We start from the raw sequence: 25097 nt of genomic DNA, 5'->3' as shown, positions 1-25097 counted from the left end.
CTGGGATTATAGTTACACTCATATTAGACTGTTTTATATTATCTTGGGTATTCTTTTCTGTTTTTATTTCAATTTTTCTCTGTGTATCTCAATGTGAGTAATTTCTCTTGACTGATCTTCAAGTTCACTCATTCTTTTCTTGGCTGAGTTGACACTGGCAGTGAGCCCACTGAACATATTACTTCTCTTCACTACTATGTTCTTCATTTCTAGCATTCCCATTGTTTTTTTTTTTTTCTTAGACTTCATTTTTCTCTGCTGCAGTTGCCTTCTGTTCATGCATGGTTATCTACCTTTCCCATTAGAGCTTTTAACATGTTAATCATAATTAAAGTTCCTTGTCTGATAGCCTCAGTGTCTATGTCATATCAGATTCTGGTTCTGATGATTGCTTTTTTTCTCAAGAGTATGATTTTTCTTGCCTTTCTGTGTGTCTTAATTTTTTTTTTTGTTTGAAGCCAAACATCTTGTGTAGGACAGTAGAGACTAATAGAGACTGAGGTAAATAGTTCTTATGCCTAGAAATGGAAACACATTTCCTTCTGCTAGATCTTTAGAACAGAGTTTTGAGTCCCGCCCCCCCTTGTTAGGAATTAGATTAGGTTTGAGGTTGTTCTCACTGTGCCTATTCTTGGTGCACCACAGATTTCAAATTCCTGTAGCTATTCCTTCTGCTTGGGGAAGTAAGTGGTGGTTTTCCAGAAGGCTGTTTTGTCAACACTAAATTTTAGGTCTCCCCTTCACACTGCTTGAGATCTCTCAGCATGCTGTTCTTCCTCCTCTGTCCTTTTCCCAGCAGTTTCAGAATTCAGTAAATATCCTGAGGGAAAGCCTAAGAAACTCTTTCAGCGATAGGATACATTTCCCGTTTGCTTGTCTTTCAGCCCATATGCTGAGTCCTGGGATTTCTGGAACTTCTGATCTCCTATGGCTGAGGAGGGAAGGACAGTGAAGACTTCAGAAACTCAGAGCTATGCTGTGTGTTTTGTTTTGCCTAGTTTTGGATTTGCGTAAGTGGTAGCCTCCTGCTGGGATGTCTAGTCAGTTCTGAAGGTGGGTTTGGCTTAATCTAGACCATCTTCTCTAAACACAGGGAAATGCCTTGGGGAGACCAAGTGCTAGTGCATCCCTCAAGGTTTTCTTTGGGTCTTTGAGATGGGTCTTCCTCTGAAAGGTCAAAATCACCTATGATTCTGATGAGGGCTGCAGGCACCCAGTGATCTAAGCTGTTACTCAGCAAGATGGGGAAGAAGAAATACTTCAGAAGCAGGAGGGACTGTTCTGGCACTTTTAGGTTGTCTAAGGGACTAATTTATGCTGACCTTTTTTTCTATGCAAAAAAAGTAGTCATAGAATCTGAAAGGGTGATTTAATCTTATTATTTGAGATCATACACAGGTGTTGTTTGACATTAGTTATTCTCATGTGAGGTTACCAAGTGCTACCTTCTTAGCAGGAGACCTATGTAAAGTTAACATAAACCTTTGTTCTTTGCCAAAAGGCCACAGCAAATGATCTCTGGAGGCCTTTTCTGGCTCTAAGACAGGTCTTCAATTCTTGGATGCCTTCTTGTAATCCTTCTGGAATGACTTGGACTCTTTTCCAGTCTACTTGGGATAGGTTTCTTGTGCAGTCTGGAGAGAGCAGTAAGTAGCCTGCATGGTCTGTCACCCTTCCTTTGGTCTAAGACTCTCTGGTGACTTGTAGGACTCTTATTTATGGTTATAGTTATATTCTAACACTGGAATTCTCCACAGACTGCTGCTCGGAGAAGTTCAATGTCTCTGAGACAGTTTCAGTGAAAGAATTCTATCAAAAAGAATTTGCTGAATTGTGATTGCAAACAAAATATCTTTGTGGGGACAGAATGTACTCCTCACAAGGGAGCCTTATGTTTATTTTCCAGCCTCTCCTCCCAGTGCTTCACTTCAGATCTCTCTGCAGAAAGAAACATTTCAACAGAGAATCCGCCCCCTGCCCCCCCGTGGAGACTGAGACAATTATCTTCCCAAAGCCCTGAACTCCCCTTCCTACTTCCGAAGGAACCCCTCTGTTGACAGCTGCTAAAGCTAGCCCGAAGTCCGGTTCCTTCCCCAGGCAGTTCTTTTTGGATGTTGGATGCACACCTTTCTAAGCATTGTGGTCTCCAAATGTAAGTTTAATAGCATAAATGTCTTTCTGTAGCCTGGAAGAACTTTATACCTTTGTGTTATTGAAGAACTTTATACCTTTGTGCCTCATATTTTGCTGGAGCCATTTAGAGATTTTACTATCCTAAGGGGATTTGGGAATCATAGCTACATCCGTTTTATCTGCGTTGTATTTGGCTCCCTCATTCTGGGGAAACAAAGTTCTTCATATATAACATACATGCGTGGTCTCACGACACCCAGGCTGAGAGACTTGGGAGTAGGAGCTCGTTCTCATTCTGTAGGTAGTAATGGTAAAACATGGAGAGGCAAACATATTTGCCAAGATGCTGATTCTGAGCTCCATTTTTGGGACATTCCAGGGTGTTTCACAGGACCTCAAAACGCCTCACAAAATCACTTTAAAATTCTCAAAGCCAAATTCATCTTAATTGACTTCAGTTTTTTTGAAATTACAGCATTTTGGGGTTGGGGTAGTTATGTTAAAAAAAAAAAACACAAGTCAAATCAACGAAATGCCAAAACTCAAGAAACATTTGGGAAGCAGTGGACTAGTCCATAAATACCAGAATAGGCATAAAATAACCCAGGTCAAGTACTAAGAGGTATAAATTCTTGACTCATCTTCCATGAATCTGTATTTAAATACATATCTTGTGTGATGGTATTTCTGAAGATACTTCTCTTCTGGGCATGCTTTCTGCAGTACTTGGGGATGATCCCAATGACCTTTTGGGGTGATCTGATTTTTTTTTCACTGCTAGAAGGGTGAAAAATATATATTGGTACACTTGAACAATGAGCAATTTAGTTTGGCTGGAGCACAGGCTTATGTTGGGAGAATTACAGAAACATGTTTGGAAAGGTAGGTTGGGGCCACATTTTTGAGGGCCTTGGATACTAACCGAGGTGTTTCAACTCTCTTTGATAGTCAGTTTGCAGGCATTGAAGGTTTTTGAACAAGGGTTGTTGGAGAAATATGGAATGGCTAGAGTTAGACTCTAAGGATATTAATAAGGCTGAAATGTGTAGGTTTGGCCCACATTGAGATAAGTGCAGACAGATCAATAAGAAACTTACAACAGTCTTGGTATGAAGGTATTAATTATTAAATTAATTGTATTTATTATTTTTTATTTTAAAATTATTAAATTAAATTATTTTATTTATTAAATTATTAAATTAGTAATTATTAAAGGTGTTAAGGAAGTTGTCCAACTTGATTGTGAGCTCTTATTGCACTGGTGTTTAAAAACACGTGAAGTGTTACCTCTTGAATTCTGCAGACTTTCTAGTCTAAGATTTCTTCTGGTTCAGCTGCCAAAAAAAGAGGATCCTTTGCCTTGCCTTTCAAAGGCACCTGTTCCAAATGGGGTTCTCAAGCTGTGTATAGTACTCTTGGCATCATGAAGTCTGTGTGGTTCCATGAAGCTCCAAGTCCACACTGACCATCTTTGGTTTATTAGTTGAAGGAGGGGACATCACATAGACAAGTCTGAGGTGCTTAACCCGTGCTTTCAACTTGTCACCTGTGAGCTTGAGCAATGGGGCCTCATTTCATTCTGATGTTAGAGGACATGGAGGAATTTCCCTGCACTCAGTGTGACAGCCGCTATTTGGCTTGTATTTGAAGGGACAAATACAAGGGTAGTGCAATTTTGACCTGGGTTTTTCTAGTCATTGGTTTGGGATGCCCAGCAAATATATAATGGAAAATTTGCTTTAATGAAAAAAGGTTATTTTTCCGTACCTTTCATTGTATGAACTTTTAGCAAACGAGACTTGTCTCTTTACATAGTTTGATGATCAACAAATTCTGTCATCTTCCCACTAAGTAAGAGAAATAGTACAGAAAACAATGGTAGAATAATTTTATAGTTATGGGAGTACCATAGCATCCACAGGAACCTTGGCACTTAGAGTCTGACGTAAGCCGTTGGTGATGAGATGGGATCTGTCCCGTCAACTCTGAAGCAAAGAAAACCTCTTACATCACAGTTAAGTTGGTATATTGATGCAACATTGATTTTGCTGCTGCCGTGTCATTACACAGACTGTTCATCTGGTCCGCACTCTTCCACTTATTGTGACGATCTGTATATTTTTATTTCAAAGATCTGAATCATTTGATTTCGGTGTTGACCTGCTTTCATCACTGCCCATGCCTATCCTGTTCCACTAGGTGGCACTCTTACCCATGAGACTACTGCAGCCCGGCCTGCTACCTGAAGCCGCCTGGCCCGTGGGCTGGGCTGTGCATTCCTGTGCGGATGAAATGCTTGTGGGTTGCCTTGTTCCTCTACTCCCATCAGCACCAAGATGCTACTCCATACCTGCCTGCCTCTCCAAGTCTTAGAAATGTTAACTGAGTACCTACTCTGTGCTAGGTGCTATGGTAGGCACAGAGACAAGATTTGAGCTACACCATCGCCTGGGCCCTCCAGGAGCTCAGAGCCTGGGGACAGGGTGCGGGGTGGGGGGTGCATAAGAGCTAGAGTAGAGGGCCATGGTAGGGGAGAGAATGCTTCTCACTGGAGGCTCTGTGTGACCAGAGGCTAGTGGTCTTTGGCCCTGATTTGTGGGACTTGTTGGCATAGGTTGAGGGGCTCCGTGGCGTGCACTGGAAGGGAGAGACCAGCACTGTTGCATTATTTCACTGGCAGAGCCCCTGTTCAACCCCAGAGGCCAAGGGAGGAAAGAAGAGGCCGCGAATGCTCCCTCCCAACACCCAGGAACAGACTGAGCTCTCCCACGGTCTCCGAGACACGTGATCAAACATGATCCCACTGTCTATGGCGTTCTCATTTGGTTTCATTTGGTAGGTAAGTTTTTTATTTTTGGAAAGTTAAATGAAAAATCACATCCACAACAGTAGCCACTGCTCATGTTCCTACCGATAAGAATTCATCGTTCTTAACATCTTGATATATTGATTTCCAACGTTTTCCTGTGTTTATACTTTTTAAAAATTATGTAGACAACATATTAATTCTCATTTGTTTTAATCTATGTTCTTCCCATTCATGCAGGACCAGTTTTGGGGTACCAGTGTGCCCTGACATCAGTGCCTCTCAGCATGATGCCAGCAAAGAGAATTGTTCTACCTTTTCTTTCTCCTTGCACCTCAAATGCAAACTTAATTTTTTTTTCTGGAGTTTAAAATCTCAATGTAGAAAGTGTGTCAAATGCACAACGACGAAAATAAACCATCTGTGGTTCTACCTCTTGGAGAGAGTCATAGCTGAAGTTCATGTTGGTACACTTCCTTCTAGCCTTTTTTCTACATAGTTCTTTACAACATTAGCTGTGTGTTGTATTTAATATTTTTTAAAGATGTTATTTATTTTTCAGGGAGAGAGGGAGGAGCACACAAACAGAGAGAGCAGCAGGCAGGGCAAGGAGCCTGTTGTGGGACTTGATCCCAGGACCCTGGGATCATGACTTGAACTGAAGGCAGATGCTTAAGCAACTGAGCCATCGAGGCATCCCGGTATTTAGTGTGTTAAAATGTGCCTTTTCACTGAATTGCTTATGTGTTTAAATATTCTTCTACCTCATGACTTTCAGTAGCTGCTCATTATTCCGTCCTATAGGGATATCATATTTGATAAGTACTATTGCTAGACATTTAGTTGGTCTCCTCTTTTTTGCAATGATAATACTGTATGGTCTTGTACATAAAGCTTTACATGGATGTGTGATCATCAGGATAAATTTTTAGAAGTGGAACTTCTGAGTTGAGTATGAACATTAGAAGGCACTCTTTCATTGTATTTTTCTATAGCAAATTGATATGTTTATCATAGACGATGTAGAAAGCAGAGATCTACAAAATGGAGAATGTAAAGTCACCCGTATTCTTATCACTCAGAGGTAATCACTATTAACCTTTTGTCACAGCTGTTCAGTCTTCTTTTCCCTGTATTCTACATACTCTTCTATAAGTTGTTTTTTTTTAACTTAATATATTCTGAACATTCTTTTAGGTTCATTATTCTTCTACATTTTCAGTGGTTATATAGCATTTTGTTGTGCGGAAATACCCGTTTATTTGACCAACTGGCTACTGTTGGGCATTTAGGAAGAGAAATGTTTTCCCCTCCTGTAAAGAAAAGGCAAGATGAGTATTCTGTGGCCAAGTCTGTGCAGAAATCTTTGATTGCTTCCTCTGAATAAACTCCTAGATATGCAGTTGTTCCTTCCTACATGTATGCACATTTGCAAGCTTTTGATGGATACTGTCATCTTACAGGCACATTATGGGGATGCCCCTTTGTCCCTTCTGTCTGAAATCTTGATTATCGCTGATGGGGTTTTTGCCAATCTGATTGCAAAGAATTAGTGCCTTATTTTAAGATCTGTATTGGCTTGATTGCTAGTGAAGCTGAACTTTTTTTCTTTTCTCTACCCTTTTGCCCATCTTGCTGTTCTGGTATAGATATTTTTCTTATTTACTGAAGAGATTTAAAAAATAAATTTAAAATATTCTTAGTCATTCATGCAGGTTTTCTCTTCTGGCTAGCTGTTGTGATGAACTATATGTCTAGAGTTTTTGATACTAAACTGCAATTCTGGAATAATCCCCTTTTGCTTGTGGTGGTGTATTCTTGTCCTGCTGGGTTTGGTTTGCTGGTATTTTATTTAGGATTTTTGCGTCTCTGTAACTGGTGTTAGTCTTCAGTTTTCTTCCTCTGCGGGTTTGTGTGTGTGTTCTCCCAAGTTTTGTGGTTAGGCTAACTTTAGTTTTATAAAATGAATGGGACTTATTTCCTTCTTTTTCTCTATACCAGGAGCTACTTTCAGAGCATGGAAATTATTGGTTCCTCGTCAGACAGAAAGAACTTGCTTGTGAAACTCTCTAGGCGTTGTAATAACCATCGGAGGAAATGGCTTTGAACAGCATTAGTTTGCCCCATGTTTTCTATTTCTTTGTGAGTCTGATTTGCTGTTTCCTAGGAGATCATCCATTTTGAGATTTTGAAATTTATTAGCATTTTTCAAGCTTTCTTGACCTATAATCCCCATGCCATACAATTCACCCATTTAAGCCATTTCTAGTATATTCAGAGTTTACAACCATCTCTACAATCGCCACAATAAATTTTAGAACATTAAAAAAAAGAAAAAACAAAGAAACCCCGTAGCCATGAGCAGTCATTCTCCATTTACCCTTCCTCCCCCTCCAGGCTTAGACAATCACTAACCTGTTCTCTGTCTCTGCAGAAGTGCATGCTCCGGACCTTTCATATAAACAGAATAAACCAATAATTTGTGGTCTTTTGTGACTGGCTTCTCTCATTTAGCATCATGTTTCCAAGGTTCATCCCATTGTAACATGTGCTAGTACTTCATTCTCTCTTTGTGTTCTGTTTTTAAATTAATAGACCTTTATTTTTTAGAACAGTTTTAGGTTTATAGAAGATTGAGCAGACAGTGTAGAGTTCCCATAAACTTCCCTGACCATAGTTTTCCCCACTAACATCTTGGACCGGTGTGATAGTGTTTGTTATAACTAATGAGCCAGTATTGATTTAATATTGTTAACTCATAATGTATCAGTGATATATTAATATATAGTAAGTTCAGAGCTGGCATTAAGGTTCACTGTGTTGTACAATTCTGTGGGTTTTGACAAAAGCATAATGCATGTCTACCATTGTAGTGTCCTAAAGAGTAGTTCCACAGATAGTTGGAGCACGGGGAACTTTTAGTGTTGTCCTTCCCTCCTCTGCCAGAACTTCTAGCGACCACTCACCTTTTCACAGTCTCCAAGGTTTTGCCTTTTCCAGAATGTCATGTAGTTGGAATCATACAGTAGGGAGTCTTTCCAGATTGGTTTCTTTCACTTGGTAGTACGTGTTTAAGGTTCCTCCATGGCTTTTCATGGCTTGATGGCTCGTTCCTTTTTAGGGCTGAATAATATTCCATTGTCTGGGTGTACCCTAGTTAATTTTATCGATTCCTGTACTGAAGGACATCATGCTTGCTTCCAGGCTTTGGCTACTATGAATAAAGCTGCTCTCATTATCTGTGTGCAGGTTTTTGTGTAGACCTAAGTTTTCAACACTTAAAGATAAAAAGCAAGGAGCATAATTGTTAGGTCATATGGCAAGTGTATGCCTTCTTTTGTAGGAAACTGCTGAACTGTCTTCCACAGTGAATGCACCACTTTTCATTCCCTCTAAGTAATGAGTGAGAATTCCTGTTGCTCAACATCCTTGCTAGCATTTGATGTCATCAGTTATTTGGATTTTAACCATCCCATTAGGTACATAGTAGTATCTCGTCATTGTTTTAATTTGCAATTCACTAATGATGTATAACATGAAGCATCTTGCCATCTGTGTCTTCTTTGTGAGGTTTTTGTTCAGATCCTTTGCCTATTTTTAAATTGGATTTTTCTTTATTGTTAAGTTTTAAGGATTCTTTGTATATTTTAGATATAAGTCCTTTATCAGATAGTTACTTTGCAAATATTTCTCCCAGCCTGTAGCTTCTTTTTTCATTCTCTTACCAATGCCTTTCACAAAACACAATTAAAAACAAACTTTTTAAAAGGTTTTATTTTTTAAATTTTTTTCTTGATTTTTTTTTAAATTTTTTATTTCTTTTCACCGTAACAGTATTCATTGTTTTTGCACCACACCCAGTGCTCCATGCAATCCATGCCCTAATACCCACCACCTGGTTTTATTTTTAAGCAATTCTATGCACACCATGGGGCTTGAACTTAACCCCGAGATCAAGAGTTGCATGCTCCACTGACTGAGTCAGCCAGGTGCCCCACAATTAAGAAAATTGTTTTTAATAAAGTCCAATTCCCTTTTATGGCTAAATAATATTCCATTGTAAGGATATACTATATTTTGTTTATCTGTTTATCAGTTGATGGACACTTGGGTTGTTTCCTTTTGGTCATTATGAATAATGCTGCTATGAACATTTGTGTACAAGTTTTTGTTTGGACATATGCTTTCATTTCTCTTGGGTGGATACCTAGGAGTGGAATTGCTGGGTCATACAACTATTCTATGTTTAACTTTTTGTGAAACTGCTAAACTGTTTTCCCTGGAAACTGCCTTTTTCGAAGCAGCTGCACCATTTTCCATTCCCACTGGCAAGGTAGGAGGGTTCCATTTTCTCCATATCCTCAGCAACACCGGTTATTGTCAGTCTTTTTGATTACAGCCATTGTAGTAGGTGTAGATGGGTGTCTCGCTGTGTTTAGTTTGCATTCCCCTAATGACTCAATGTTGAACATATTTTCATATGCTTATTGGCCATTCACATATCTTCTTTTCCTCTTCACCTTTGATATTCTCTTCCATGGGAATTTCATGGATTCCACTAATATCTTCAGACAGATGATTTCCAAATACTTACTTCCAACTCTGACCTTTCTCCTGAGATTGTCTCAGATTCCCTTCTCCTTACTAGACACTAAGGTCCTGATTGCATCTCTAAATTAGTATATCCCAACTGAAACTCATCAGCTTTCTTCCCAAGCTTGGGAATCCGATTCTTCCTGTGTGCTTGATTCTGTTAATTATACCATTATTCCTCTAATGACCCAAACTTGAAACTTGGCATCATATCTGCATATAAGAGAAATTGGATAGGGAAGAGTTGATTCATTGCTAAGTTCTGTGTTGCTTTCCTAAATATTTTTTTTAGAGGCAAGCAGAGAGAGAGAGAGAGAGAGAGAGAAGGAAGCAGAGAGAGAGAGAGAGAGAGAGAGAGAAGGAAGCAGGCTCCCTGCCTAGCAGAGAGCCCGATGTGGGACTTGATCCCAGGACCCTGAGATCATGATCTGAGCCGAAGGCAGAGGCTTAACCCACTGAGCCACCCAGGCAGCCCTTTCCTAAATATTTTGCATCTGTTTTCTCCTTACTTTTGACTTCTTGATCTCTGTTCCTTTTTGACTTTCTCAATCCCTTACTCTCCTCTTCTCTTTCTCTGATCATTTGATCTCAGGTTATTTTTGCCTGCCCCTTGAATGACCCGCCCCTTTCTTGGCAATCCTCATTTGCGATCATGTATACTTTCTGGCTTGGTTATTTTAATGTCATCCAAGATTAAAACTATCATTTACCCACTTGTAACTCCCTAATATATATATTTCTAGTCCTGGAATATCTTGAGAACTTCAGACATATTCATCCACCTATCTGCAGGACGTTGCTACTGCACAGACTTTTCAAACTCTGTTTAAACTGAGCTATTCCCATCTCAACTGCCCCCAGATTTGTTCCACCTCTCATATTTCCAGTTGACTGCAGCACCAGCCATTGAATGTTCTTAGGACAGAATCTGGCCGTCATTCTCCTCTTTCTCTCTCCCCGAAGCCAAACATTCACGAGTCTAATCTGTAGTTTTTATCCCCATGCTACTTCTTTGTTCCAGCTTTTATCATCTCTCATTTAGATTATTTTAGGGATCTTCAGTCTGGTCTTCCTGTGTCTAGTTTCTCACCATGCCCCTGCAGCCCTTTCCACCCTGACCACTGACACAAAGTGATTCTCCAAACTGAAAACTTAGCTATGCCATTGCATTGCAAATAACAAAAACAAAGACAATAGTAAACAATAACAAAATAAAAAGAAGAAAATATATATAGTCTCCTTGGTGGTGCCTCACTTTTCCAAAAGAGTATATATAGCTCAAGCTCCTTAGCCTGGCATATTGTCAGGCTTCCTACCTACTCCTTTAGTTTCATTTTTCCTTACTCTCCTACCCCCATCTTATCTTAGTTTCCAGCAATACTCTGGACATTTAACACATTCCCTCTGCTCAGACTCCTTTGCCTGCCTTGTCTGCCTTTGTTCTTTGTTCTTCAAAGCCCTGTCCGGGCTCTGGAAAGCCTTTTTCCAGCACAATGAACTACACCCAGCTCTGAGATTCTTCTGTACTTCACACAATGTCATACTATAAGTAGCTCTTTTGTTTATGTGTCTTCCCTTCTGGGCTGTGGGCTCTCCAAGGACAGATTGTGGCTATTTTTCCAGCTATATAATAAGTGCTCAGTAAATATTTGTTGAATGAATGATTAAGATGTTCTGTGGGCTGGATTGTGGTCCCTGAAGTCTAACTGTACATGGCATTGAGTGTGAAATAATATGATAACAGAGATTTCAGATCTTTTATTTTCAATCCTAGTTGACAAGCTCAAACCTTGTGCTTTCTTGGAGATAGGCATGATCACCTGGCTGGTATTAGAGGGGACGATTGATAAGAATCTGTTTCACTGAATGGGGACATGATACTTTCTAGGAGCTCTGTACATGAAAGAAGTGCCTCTCTTTGCCTAGCTCTCAGAGTCACTTCTGATAGCTCCCCCAACTCTAAGAGTTACTTCTGGAGCAATGAGAGATCAGATCCCTTAGGGGGATGGGCATTTTAATGCCACATGGTGTCATCTCTAGGTGCCTGTAGGGCTTGTGGTTCTAAGAAGCAATTTATGGACTAGGACCTCCCTCTAGAGGATGAACAACTTGACGGGAGAGAGTAGTAGCTTAGAACATGTCCAAGAACGTCTAGTCCCAGGGCTTTGGGGAGTTTATGGTCCCCTCTGGGCCTGCGGAATACAAGCCCTCAGGGGCAACAGTGCAGTTTGGTAGAGAATAGGCCAGAGCTAATCTGGGCTCAGATTCCTCAGGGTCAGCACATCAGTGTGGTTTCCATGGGCTCTGTGTGGGACTGAACTTTAAGACTGCTACTCCCGGGACTGAGATCCCCAGGAAAATCTCAGGGAACTGATTACTCACCTGAATAGATAGGCTTCAGGAAGACCTGGAAGAGTCAGGTTGTTGAGCCCAGTCTAGCCTGCTGCATTGGGTTTTACACCCTTTACCATGGAAACCTGAGCACAGGAAGACAGAGGTCAATGGTGGGAGGTGGGTGTGGATTGTGGCTCTGCTAGTTTTTCTTTTTTAGTAATGTTCAGTTGTAAAGTCTGTGTCCTTGGGAGATTAGCCCTGCCCCTGCTAAAGTGGGTTCTCACTATGCGGACCTCCTCCGGTGGACCTCCAATCCCAGTTAGGCCAGTGTACTTCCTTCTGGACTAAGTGGCTTTCTTATCTGATACCTTGATGAGCCTAATAGGGATTAATACTTAGTAGACTTTGGTTTTATGGAACGAGATTATTATTTCTGGTTCAGAGAGACTAAGGGAAAACTTAAATTGTAGAAATGTCTTTGCAATACTGTGTAACAGTTTATAGAAACACTTCACATACATTAATTGATTCATTCAGGCATCACACAGTCCTGTACTTGGCTTTTAGTAGACATTCACATGTTTGGCATATGAATGAGCATGGAGATTTATTATCCCATTGTACAGATGTGGGAACTGAGACCCAAGCCTGTGAATTGAGTTTCCTAAAATCCAACTCTAGAGTAAGTCAGCGTAAAGCCTTGAACTTGAAATCAGGTTCATTGCATGTCAACATTTAGTAAGCACCTGTTATGTGATTGCCAGTGATGAATCAGCATGTTCCTTAGTTCCTTAGTTTTGAGGAGCTTATAGGCTTGTCAAGGATCCAGACAAATGGGGAAATAATTTCAGCACTAATGTGCTGAGTGTTATGATAGAGAACTCTGTGTAATGCTGTGGGGTGACAGAGGAGGGGGGCTGCCTAGTCCAGTCTAATGAGGTTATGAGAGGCTTCTTGAAGAAATTACACCTCAGTTAAAATTTGAAAGGCCAATAGAGGTTGGTCAAAGGTAGAGAGAACATTCTAGGCTGAGAGGTCATCATCAGTGCAGGCGCAGAATTGCCATCCAGCATGGTATGTTTTGGGATTGCTGGAGTGTTCCTTCCCAAGGGGGAAGTTGTAGGAATAGTGACTAGACAGGTAGCCAACAATCAGGCCATTGAGGATGTTAACATTGCCTGGTACACCATTAGTTCCCAACCATTGCTGACTCACTCAAATCACCCAGGGCACTTAAAAAATAGAAAGATGTCCCATCCACATGCCCAGTGATTTTCTTGATCAGCTGGGTTTGGCATTCACCTCTGGAGGCAACAGGAAGCCATTGAAAGGTTGGTTGCAGGAGAGGGGCATAGATTGTCATATTGGATCGCTCTGGTGGTGATCTACATGGAGGCAGGTAGATTTGCCCAGTAGCATGTGGAATTTGTCTGAGACTTCATGGTGGATGGAATAAGTCAGTAGCAATGGGGATGGAGAAGAAGAAGCAGATGAAACCAGATTTCAAAGTGGTGGAATCCTTATGATGTTTTGGGGAGAGAGGTGTCCAGGATAATTTTCCAGGTTTCTGGCATGGCTTCCTGGGTAGAGGGTAGTACTTCTGACCAAGATCAGAAATGGTGTGCGGACAGAGAATGGGGGAATAATGGATAAATTCAACATGGTACCTGTTATATCTGAGGTTTTGTGGGACATCCAGATGGGAGGGTGGCTGTTTTGTTCTGGAGCTCAAGGTGAATGCCTGGGCTGGAGATACAGACCTGGACCTCTCCCTATGGGGCGTTTAAAGTCATGGGAGTAGCAGAAATCCCTCAGGGGGAGTGTGTGGAGAGTGCATCTTCAATGATTCTATCCCTTTTTGTCTTCAGGGGTTATTCTCATGGATAAACAGAAGCTTTTTGTGTGTTTGTATTGGATGTTGCAGTCAGGCAAGGTGGGGTAGTGAAAATGGTATCAAAGGTGAAGTTAGGGAACCTGCGTTGAAGCCCCACCTCTGCCACTTTGCCACCTGCAACCCTGAGCGGGAACCAAACCTTGTAACCTCCACGTCTTCATCTGTAAAGCAAGGGTAGTAGGAGTATCTGCCTTGCAGAGTTACTGGGAAGATCCAGTGAGAACATGTTTGTGAAAAATACCATGTACAGAACCATAAAAAACCTCAGTTTCCCTCCCCCAAGAAACTTGGGCCAATATGTGGGAGGTACAGGGCGGCATATTTTGACCTCGCCTAAAGAAAGACTCTAATGCCTCTGAGCTGTTGAATGATGGGAAGAGTTTTGGGAGAGGGGAAGGTCTGAGACTCTTGGGGTCTTTAAGCAGAAGCTAGGTTTCTGGGCTTCTGCTGAGAGTTTTGTTGCCAGGGGTAGAGTCATCCTGGATGACCTCTGAGCTCTCTTTCGTGGCTTACGTAATGTTTGAGTTCTTAGGACACTTCTTATTTTTTTTAAGATTTATTTATTTATTAGAGAGAGAGAGAATGAGCAGGAGGAGCAGAGGGAAAGGGAGAAGAAGAGAGAACCCGAAGCAGGCTCTGTGTGGAGCCCAAAGCAGGGCTCTGTTCAAACCCTGAGCTCACCACCTGAGCAGAAACTAAGAGACACTTAATACACAGTACCACTCAGGCACCCCAGGACACTTCTTTACCCTTTCTCTGAGAATTTTTACACTACTTAGATTTTTTTTTAAATTGTAAAAGCAATATAGGTGCATGGTTATTTCTTTCTCTTTAAAATCTCTTAAAGCCCTAGGCATTTTGGTTCCTAAGTGGTGTCTAGGTTTATGTAACCCTAATAACTAGGCAGTCTGCTTCAGATCTTACTGCATGGGGCATTCATAGATGTTTTTATTCTAAATGCTCTAATGCTCTTTAATGACGATTCAGTGGATGCTAGAAAGTGTCTGTGGGTGCAGTTAAGGTCTCTCTCACACAGATGGGCAGTGGAAGGGGGTAGGGTGGGGGTGGGGAAGGAAAGCTGGGCATTCTGATGTCTGGACAATTCTGAGTTAATGGTTTACTTTAAAATGATTGATTTTTATTATTTGCAAGCAGAAATGATATTATAAACAGCTAACAATATTGTCAAGTAGATGTCTTGCTAGAGTATGCTACAATGAGTAGGTAAAGATCATTTGAAATTAGCACACTAATTATTTCTATGCAAATGAGTGTTGTCAGAGAGCTTGGAAACAGGTTGTTCTCTGAACTGGGTTAAACATCCCCTAAGAGCTCATGTTTATACTCCTAATTTACTCAGAAACCTGTTGCTGGTGTTTCTTAAATAGAGGAAGGGTAAAATATGCCAGCCCATGATTGAATTATCACAAATTTAGCAGTAGTTTGAATTGAATTATATTTTTATGTATTTATTTTATTGCCAATTACTAATGTAACACATTTGCTAAAAGGAGGCCTAATTTGCTTGCTGACTTTCTGTACACAGAGATTGTGTCTCTAAATGGAAGATGTCCACCTATGCTGTTTGATGAGGAATTATCTTTATGATAACTTAGATGACTTCCTGGCTCTTATTTATTTATTTATGTATTTTTAAGTATGGTCTATGCCCAACGTGGGGCTTGAATTCACAGCCCTGAGATTGAGAGTTGCACGTTCTGCTGACGGAGCCGGGCAGGTGCCCCACTTCTTGGCTCTTTTAAAAACATCACCAGAACAGTACCTCACAAATATTCTAGCTGGGAAAAAGTTGCTTTAAACCATATAGAGGTGAACAACTTTGAAAAGCGGAGAATATAAGAATACAGACTCAGCCCTAATTGTGGGAGCAGCTTACTTTAATCTTTTCGTTCAGTAGGCCCTTCACGATCTCAGAAGGCCCCGGGTTAGCTTTTGATTATCCTTTTTCATTGCAGGTAGTGATGCCAAGGGGTGGCCGAGTGAAGCTTCTAGTAGATATCTTGAAAAAGTGAATGCTTAAATACTCCTGCCTTCTGCACCTCACTCCCTGCCCCTGGTCTTCGTCCACAGGAACTGGTAGATCATGAAAGAGGGTCTGTTACAAGTCTAGGTGGGGTCTCAGTAGGGATTCAGGATATAAGGACAGGGAATATGGTTGGGATGGCCATTGGGAAGAAGGGAGAAAGAGAACCTATGAACAAGCCTAAGCAGGAAGCTAAGAATGGTTGTCATGAGCTAGACCACAGGAAGATTTGTCAGAATCGAGGGTAATAGATACATGGAATGATGGGCACATAGTCCAAGTTTAAGCTAGTCAAACCCTGGTTGGGCCATGGTGTTCCTGCAGGATTTAAGCTTTGGTCTGACTGCAGAGGCAAGATGAGCAGCTCCATAATCAGGCCGTTCTGTGGAAGCTTCGGAGTTTATATTCACCTATAACCTCATAGATATCTCTTTGTACCAGTAAATTACTCCCTACAACTCACTGCTTGTACATTTGTTTTCTAGCAGGCTGACTTTAGGAGGTGATGTGTAGTGTGTTCGAAAGAGCCCTGCCAGGAGGGACCAAAACTCTTGGTTTTTAGCCAGTGCTCTTAGACAAGTCATCTAAACTCACAGAGCCTCAGTTTCTCTGCTCATAAAATGAGAATTGAGATGATAAAGATGTTTGGTTCATCTCTCAGTTGTGAGTTCTTTTTTTTTAAAGATTTATTCATTTATTCATTTATTTGACAGACAGAGATCACAAGTAGGCAGAGAGGCAGGCAGAGAGAGAGGAGGAAGCAGGCTCCCCGCCGAGCAGAGAGCCCGATGCGGGGCTCGATCCCAGGACCCTGGGATCATGACCCGAGCCGAAGGCAGAGCCTTCAGCCCACTGAGCCACCCAGGCCCCCCTCAGTTGTGAGTTCTAAAGCACATGGAGCACTGGGTGTGGTGAAAAAACAATGAATACTGTTATGCTGAAAATAAATTAAAAAAAAAAGAAAGAAAAAAAAAAAGAATTCTGTGGCCTTTGGGATTTGACTTGTTTGACTTGAGGGAAAGAAATACAGCCTCAGCACCACATTTGAGCTAAACCTATGAAAAGCCCCAAAGTCAAAATCAAACTACAAATAGATCCTTTGCCTTTCTTTTTTTGCCAGAGCCAGGGGTGTTGACGATAGTCTGTGCTCTGTTGGGCCATTTAAACATTTGTGGAAATGGCACAAGCCAAAGCGATGAGGATTGAACAGTTGTGCTCCTCGGCCTCTGCAGGTGCAATAGACCAGAGGCTGCTGTGTTCCAGGGACTCCGATGGGGCTGCTACCCCCTAGTGATGCACACACCACCAGCAAGCCGGAGAACTTGGGTCACTTGCCAAAATTGCACCTGGCTTATTTGCTGAGGGCCGTAGTAGGATGGGTTGCCCGTCAGTGCTGCCGGGCTGAGACCAGAGACATAGGGGCTGCCAGTGGACTTTAAAATGTTAATTTAAAAATAGTCCTTAATTATAAGAAATAACCTTAATTATAGCTTACCACAGGCAGGCCGTGCAATTCTGAGTAGTTTCACAAACGAGGAAGTAAGCGAATAGTTGGTAAATGCTGGTGAGTTCTTCATTTGCATGCTGTCCCACACCCAAATTGTAATACTGCAACACCACAATTTTCAGACAAATTACCAGTGCAACAAATTAGCACAATTTGTTAATTTCCTCTTTAATTGGACTACAAAGAGTAGTGTTTCTGTCTTTTGCCCTTTTTGACGTAGAGGCTCATCTTAAAAGCAGCAAGACTTTTAATGTAGCTAAATCTCTGTCTATAACAAATAGAGCTTGTTTTCATTTTCCTTACCCAGCCGGCTAAGATTTATACATTAATTATTCAACTGATGCATCTTAAACATCCTAGTTAAAGTACACAGTGCTGGCCAGGAATTGTTCAACCCCCAGCACACTTTTGTTTGCCTTCAAGGAATAAATACTTAGAACTGTAAATGGGTAAACTCAGTCTTTCCATGTGGTGAGGTCAACAGAACTTAGAGTGAATATACAAAGGATAGAGAACTAATTATTACTGAGATTCAGGTAAGTGATTTCTTAGGCATTTTAGCTGTCATGCTGTGGAATAATTGCAAACCCACCAGGAAGGAATTGCAAAACACAACCTACTTATCCTTTCCCCAATGGCTACATAGAATTTTTTTTTCTGTTTTGCAGTTTATGCCAACCCTCTCTTTAATCATTAAAAGCAATGTTATTTTAAGTATTGCTTCCTGAGTAACAGTGTCTGACTGAGATCCTACAGAACGGTGACTTTGCCCAGAGTGTGACTTCAGTGTGCTGGCGAGATTTGAAGCAATCGGAGCTATTAGTAATGGAATGCAGAGCTCTGTGGCAATTTTGCTTAAGTTCTGTTCACGTTAATATTCCATCTGACTCATGTAACCATTACTATCCAGTCCCATCAGTGACAACGAAAAATTGTTAAACACCATTTCATAGGCATCAAGTGTTTTGGCTTTGGTATAATTTTATAATCATGCCTTTATTGCAGCATTTTAATACTACCATTTCAATATCAGTAACAGCAGCAGCAAATATTGTAGGCATACCACAGAACCCCCCGTCAGTAGGTTTCCCAGCTTGGTGACTACATTCCTTCCTGCTTCTGGGTCTTCACATATTCTGTTTTTCGTCCACTTATGCCCTTCAAGTCTTGGTTTAAAGGCCTTTTCAGGAGACCCCCCGCTTCCACCCTCTGGTATTCTTGATCACTGTACCCATTTGCTTCCTTCATAATATTTGTCACAATTTAAAATGATACTTGTATCTTTTTCTTGTTAATTGTCTCCCCTGCTAGTCTATAAGCTATACAAGGACAGAGACCATGTCTGTTTTTATTCATCTGTGTGTTTCCTTGCCTAGCAAAGTAAGTATGGTCTCTAAATATTTTGGTGAATAAATGAGGCAGTGTGGCAGGTATGCAATGAGGCAGGAGCCTTGTGTGCCGAGGACCTCCAAATTAATCTCATGGTTGCATGTGCTCCTGCCTAGGCCTGTGGGACTTGCAACCGGTATGTCCACATGCGGGCTAGACATTTCCACCTGATGGTCCACATGTACTCCCCAGTCAACATTCCAATCTTTAATTCATCAGCCTATCTCTCAAATCTCTTTTTCCTTCTCAGTTATCACTTGAATAACGGCATTGTCACGTGTGTCATCACCCAGATGAGACATTTGGCCTTCATTTTCCCCTTTCTCTTCAACTCCAGCACCCAGTCCTGTCAGTGTGTCTTCCTGAATACTACTCGGATCTGTCCTCTCCTCTCCACCTCCATTGCCATGACTTTGGTTCAGGTCCCCATCATCTCTGATGTAGACTAGTGCCAATGCTTTCTGGTGGTCTCTCTGCTTCCTCGGCCTTATACCCTCAAGAGCACCTCCCTCTCCACCAAAAGTCAAACACTATTCTCTCTCCTTCTATCTAGAAGTCAGAAAGGACTGGCAAGGCACAGAAGTAGCTGGAACCTTACTGAGTAAGAGATATTCAAAGATTGCAGACATATGATTTCTTCAAGATTAATTTCCTTTTTGTTTTTCTGCTACAGATCCAATGGAATAAGCTATTAAAATGCTTTGAGTTTCTGAACGAAAGCACAGAACTGTGCCAGCAGAACAACATAAAGATTTCCTTTCTTTCTTTTCCTCCAGCATCTATCCATGATGGATGACATGACCATGAATCTTTGCTTAAATATGGACTCTTGAAATATCATAAAATCCCAGAGCATCAGAGCTGGACAAGGGCCATCTGGATCTTTTGTCTGAGGCTCAGAGAAGACAAGGACCTTATTTAAGGTCACACAGTGAGTTAGCTGCAGAATTAGGACTCAGATTCTGTTCTGTATTCCTCAGGTAATCATGAGTCTTCACTCAGATGCATTATTTAAACAGTTGGCAGCTCTAAGACCCGCACCTCAGACCGCTGTGGCATGACTGCCTTCCTTCATTGGACTTCTTTTTCTTATTTTGCTTTGCTTGTGCCTGAGTGCTGATCAGTGAGATTAGGAAAAATCTGACCTTTATAAGTGACATGTACTTCATCAGTGATTTCCAAAGGGGATACTTTGGAGTACTAGAGGTTTCTTGGAGCTTCCCTGGGGGCCTCTGTGTATAGCAGTCAATGGGTCCCAAGGAAACTGGTACTGCCTGCCAACCCCCATCTCATACTCCACAGGAAGTTTTGTTTTCATTTGTGTTATATGGGCCCTCACTACCACTGGATTTAAGTGATTCCATGTTGAAAAAGTTTTGAAAACTGTACTTCAGGAATGCACTTGGTAGTTTGCTCCCCTAGTTGAATATTCCAATTAAACAATATTTCTGTGGTTTTGTGTCTATTTTTGTTTTTACCCTTCTCTTTACAATGATAAAAGGCAGGAAAAAACTTCAGGCTTGCTCATGTGGATATGGTAATTTGAATATTGATTGTCCCAAACTAGTTAGTGGACCAGTGACTGAGGCTGGGGCTTCATGACCTCTCAGCTATGAGTTAGACCATACAAGCACATGGGTCAGGCTCGCCTAGTGTCCTGCTTTCCCCTTTAGGCCAGGGAGTGCATGGGATTACTTGGTAGAAGGTATATTGTCATGAAGAATCTTGTATCTCTTCTCCAGCTTTCTTGAATTCTGTGTCTCTGGTCTTTGATACTGACCAGTGCTGAGCAAGATGGAATGTATGATTCTGAGAGCCAGATGTGGTGGCAGGGGGGTAAAACACTGTGTGAATGTCCATGGAAGGAGAAAGTTGATATTGAATATTGATGTGTGTCATTGTGCAGGGTCCCAGAGGGTAGTCTTCCAGTTTTTGTCATGGGAGGTGATGATGGAAGGGATTCGGGGCTTTGAAGGAGGGACAAACAGTATTTACCACTTGACGATTTTCCTTTGGTTTCCAGAAATGGTTGACATACTCTTGATACTTCTAGACATGATGAAAGACAAGGCCACTCCTAACTTTGGTGGGCTTGGGACGGGGTGCAAAATGCAGACTGACAGCCAGCTTCCCCTTCTCTCCAACCTCTTGGCTTGGTCCTTACCTTGAGGGGCCTTCTGCACATGCCTATAGACACAAGCCTTGCTCCACAAAGTCCCAGTCTAGAGCATCAGCATTGCCTCAGAACTTGTTAGAACTACAGACTCTCAGGGCCCACTCTAGGCCTACTTAACCTGGATTACCTGGAATTTTTTTTTTTTTGGGAGAGAGAGAGAGAGGAAGAAAACATGGAGGTGGGGTGGGGGGAGGGGCTGAGGGAGAGGGAGAGAGGGAATCTTAAGCAGGCTTCATGCTCAGCACAGAGCCCAACATGGGGCTTGATCTCACGACCCTGAGATCATGACTGGAGCTGAAATGAAGAGTTGGATGCTTAACTGACTGAGACCCCCAAATGCCCTGTAACCAAGATCTGGATTTTAGTAAGATTCCAGGTGATTCACAGTCACATTCAAGTTTGGGAAGTATCATTATAGCCCACACGTTCAAATTCCAATGTTACTGGGTTGAAGGGCAACAGCTGTCTCATGGCTACCCCTCCAATGTCTTAGGCCTAGAGATGTGCCCATCCTTGGAAAGACAGAGCTAGGGAAGAGGATGGCACGGGCCATGACACAGGCTTGGGGCATATGGCCAGGGAGTTCAAGGTCTTGTATATTCTGAGATTATACTGTAGAAGAGGGAAGCATAGAGTTGGAGTAGGCAAGTCCCTTGGCCCCATGGACTCCTTGCTCTGTGGGGAGTGGTATGGTTAAAGCAGAGCCAGAGGAAGGCCCTTTAAATTGTGATGCCTAGGCCAGGGACCGGCTATCCCAGTCTCAGAGTGATACTGTTGACAGGTGTTCTAAATGTCTATGTGGATGGGGGTTGGGTGGGGGTGGATCATGGTTCTTTGAGGTCCTAGGTGGCTGTCAGTGCTTTGGTGGCTCTTTAGGGTATGGGGAAGTAGTAGCAATGGGGCCATTACTGCCTTAAGAAGGAATCAAAATGAACTATTGCAAGCAAACTCTTTAGTAGCAAGGGAGCCCCATTCATTGACTTGCCTAAGGAAGGCATGCAGCAAAGATGCTTCCTGTAGTGCCCAGTGACAGTTCGACTCGACCCACTAGCAGCCTGCAGCAGGAGGCAGTTGGGTGTGGATGTGAAGGGCTTTGAACAGCTGCCTTCAAACATAAGACAGAGGCCGTTTTCCTCGATGAATTAAGAGCAGCGGCTGGTGTGGTTGAGATGCGGGGGCTGGTGGAGGAGATGAAATGTGTCCACTGCCGCCTGGACAATGCCATGTTTGTGAGACAGAGGCAGGTCTGAAGTGAAGTCACACCTCAGCTTCTTCAGCTGCAAATGGACCAACAGTCCTTGCCCTGCCTACCTTGCTGAGATGTCAGGCAAGTCTGGTCTGAGAATGGATACAGAAGTGCCTTGTAGTTGTCAGGTGGGGTATACATGAAGAAAATGGTGCTCATCCTGCCATTTGCTGTCTTTCCTTTGGGAGAATGCCTTCAGCTGCCCACGAGCTTTGGATTTAGACTGTCCACCCTTTAGCAGTGCACAGGGCTCTGTGCAAAGCCATCTCTGCCCCTCTGCCTGGTGCCTTCCAGCCCCTTTCAAGCAGATACACTACTGTGATTCTCATTTTTTGAGTTCCACAGTGGGGGAGGGGGATTTTATATTGGCAAACATTTCTGAAGAGACAAATAATTGCCTCTGGAAAGAGAATACTTTTCTCTTCCAAAAATTCACATTTGCTGGTTTAAATTGATGTGACTTTATTTTTTGGCGAGCACTCTGCAGTGTTCCACTGAGCGGTAATTATTCCTTTGGTGTTGCAGGAGTTTGCTGAGAGAAGGGAACTAAATCTAAAAGAGTGAATCCATCTGGTGCATATGTCGAAGATTTCTCTGAGACCACTGACACTGAAATGTTAATGCTAGAATTTTTTATCTATTGGTATCATTTAGGTATTGATAAAATGTGATTTAATGCCCTAGGTCATTGACTCAAAGGCTGAATTCCATTCCTTTACATGGCACTGGATGCCCCACACGATGGAGGACCTTCTTGGCAGAGCACAATGGTAAGGTAGACCCTGCATTCCAGTCCTGCTACCTGACTGTCAGATTGTGGTTGCCCCACGCCTGATCTGTGTAGGTACCCAAACATCAGCAGCCTGAAGACTCAGTGACTCCCAGTACTTGTAGCATCAGGAACAATACTGGCAGGATAGAAGGCATGGCACCCCCCAGCCAGTAGGTGATATCTGGATTAGTTTGATACCTCAAGTATTAAGTGCCCCTGGGAAGAGCCCCTGAGTCCCACGGGAGCTCATGAATCTGCAGCCTTCTTGTTGACTTGATAGTGTGGGTGAAACTGGGATGTGCTCCAGGAACCCAACGAAGGCTGTCCTCCTTGGTAGGCTCTGACATCCAGCCTAGGCTTGGCTGGGCCTTTCCCTGGGGTTCTGGGCTCCGTCTGTCTGCCAGCTAGGGTCTAACCCAAATAAAACCGTGTGGAAACCCTGGGGCTCCCACCTGCCTGGTGATTAGTGTTGCCGCTGCTGGAGGGTCTCTCCTAACAAGACTGCGTTCTGAAATGACTAGCTTTAGTTTGTCATTTTTTTTTTTAATCATTGTAACTTGGCCAGTAAGCCCTACTGGGGACAACTCTGTGGTCCTCCACATTCTGAGTCTGTTTAATCTGTGCTCATTCTCCTTCTCCTGCTCTCTTGGCATTGCTCTTTGGAGTCGTCACTACCACTGTGAAAGTTCTGCTATAAAACATGGGAAATGGTCTCCTTTATCCCATAGTCAGGTTACACATCCATGGAAAGCTGTGGGCATCTTGAACCTCACTTGGATTTGAACCCACATGGAGTTCCTGCCTCCTCTCTCGAGGAAGCATCAACTGAAGAAGCCACAGGGGATTTGCCAGCCTCCAATGAAATAAAATGCTATGTGGTAACAAACAGCTAACTGTCAGGATTCATTAGCAAAATCTGGATGTTGTAGCCTTTTGACAATTTTCTCTTTCCTCTGCGGTCCAGTGTGAGATAGACTCTTGCGGGTGAATTGTCACTGGGAGAAATCCAGAGCGCCATGTGTCGCTGGCACATGGCCAAGGAGAAGCCAATGAATGGGTTACCACCATTTCCCCCAAAAGCTGTTAGGGAAGGTTATCGATTATTTTCTAAATACCTTCTAACCTTCAGCACAGGCTACTGTGGTTATTAAAGAGACACCATCATGTGTCTTTTTAAAATAGTTGTCTCCTTTTTGTTTTCCTAATAGTCACTACGCCCAGGTCCCTCTTTGGAACCCAAAGGTGATGTTTCTTTCTTTACCCACAGATTTTATCCTTGCCCTTCTGGCAAATGGACTTGAATTGCTCCTGCTTCTGGCAGCTGGTTTTACTTCAAGGTCCTTGGGAAGGCCAGACAAGTGCCTTGACACAAATCACTGGTGACCACTGTCAGCCCGCTGGCCCTCTCTCCACACTTATCTCTACCCCTGCCTCCCATCCCTTTCCACAGAGGCTTGCAGGTGGCATTTTTCTTCCAGGACAACAGACTTGTGGGTAAAAATTATGTCTAAAGGTACAAATCAGCAAACTCTGGTGACATATAAGTAGGGTAGCGTTTGACTTATGCAATAAATAGCACTCCGTCATTTGTATATTACCCACAGTGTATCTAATTTAAAAGTTCTTAATCACATTTGTGGTGCTTAGAGCCCCAAACCAATTCAGGGGGGTTTGGAGAAGCTGTTGTGGCATTTCTGCCCCATGGATGTAGTAAATGTTACTGTTCAGTCTTTTAGTTTACTCCTAGTCCATCCTTCAGTGTTGCTGTGGACCACCTGGACTCCTGGGCCACCCTTTTGCATTGAGGGGGGAGAGTATACTTTGTTTTTGCTTATTCTGCATCAATTTCAATTCAATGAGCATCACAGATCCACTAATTAAGATCTATGCCTATGTTCTCCTGCCACATTTTTAATTTCTGAATGCCCGGGTGAGAAACAGAATCCTATCCAGAGTTGTCTTTGCTCCACGCTGACAACATATGGAGGATCCAGAAACATACATTATACCTTGTTTTGGGGTTGGAAGACTTCTGTGGGCTCCTCATGCCTTCTGGCCACACTGAAGTAGTATTTTGAGAAGTAAAGTTTTCCCTTGTTTGTCTAGGCTCTAGAGGAGCTTTCATATTGACCTTTTTGAAGCATCCTGTGGACTAGTATGTTTCAGTTGATACATTTGTTACTTTAAGAAATTGGCAAATGGT

At 42.3% G+C, this 25097-nt stretch overlaps 1 long non-coding RNA gene across 2 annotated transcripts; it reads left to right on the top strand.

Annotated features, from left to right (window-relative positions):
* The first annotated feature begins 1992 nt into the window (after positions 1-1992).
* Positions 1993-24219, top strand: LOC116859750. Of its 2 annotated transcripts, XR_004381204.1 has the most exons (4): positions 1993-2152; positions 19477-19680; positions 22807-22892; positions 24162-24219. It is a non-coding gene; the product is annotated as an uncharacterized LOC116859750 (long non-coding RNA). The 2 variants fall into 2 exon arrangements; XR_004381203.1 differs by lacking the exon at positions 1993-2152 and having other exon boundaries at positions 18706-19680.
* Positions 24220-25097: the final 878 nt, after the last annotated feature.

The sequence above is a fragment of the Lontra canadensis genome, unplaced genomic scaffold (assembly GCF_010015895.1).
Source record: "Lontra canadensis isolate GAN:19392208 unplaced genomic scaffold, GSC_riverotter_1.0 scaffold161, whole genome shotgun sequence".
Taxonomy (NCBI): Eukaryota; Metazoa; Chordata; class Mammalia; order Carnivora; family Mustelidae; genus Lontra; species Lontra canadensis.
The sequence above is the reverse complement of the archived record's forward strand: the minus strand, read 5'-3'. Positions and strand labels throughout refer to the sequence as shown.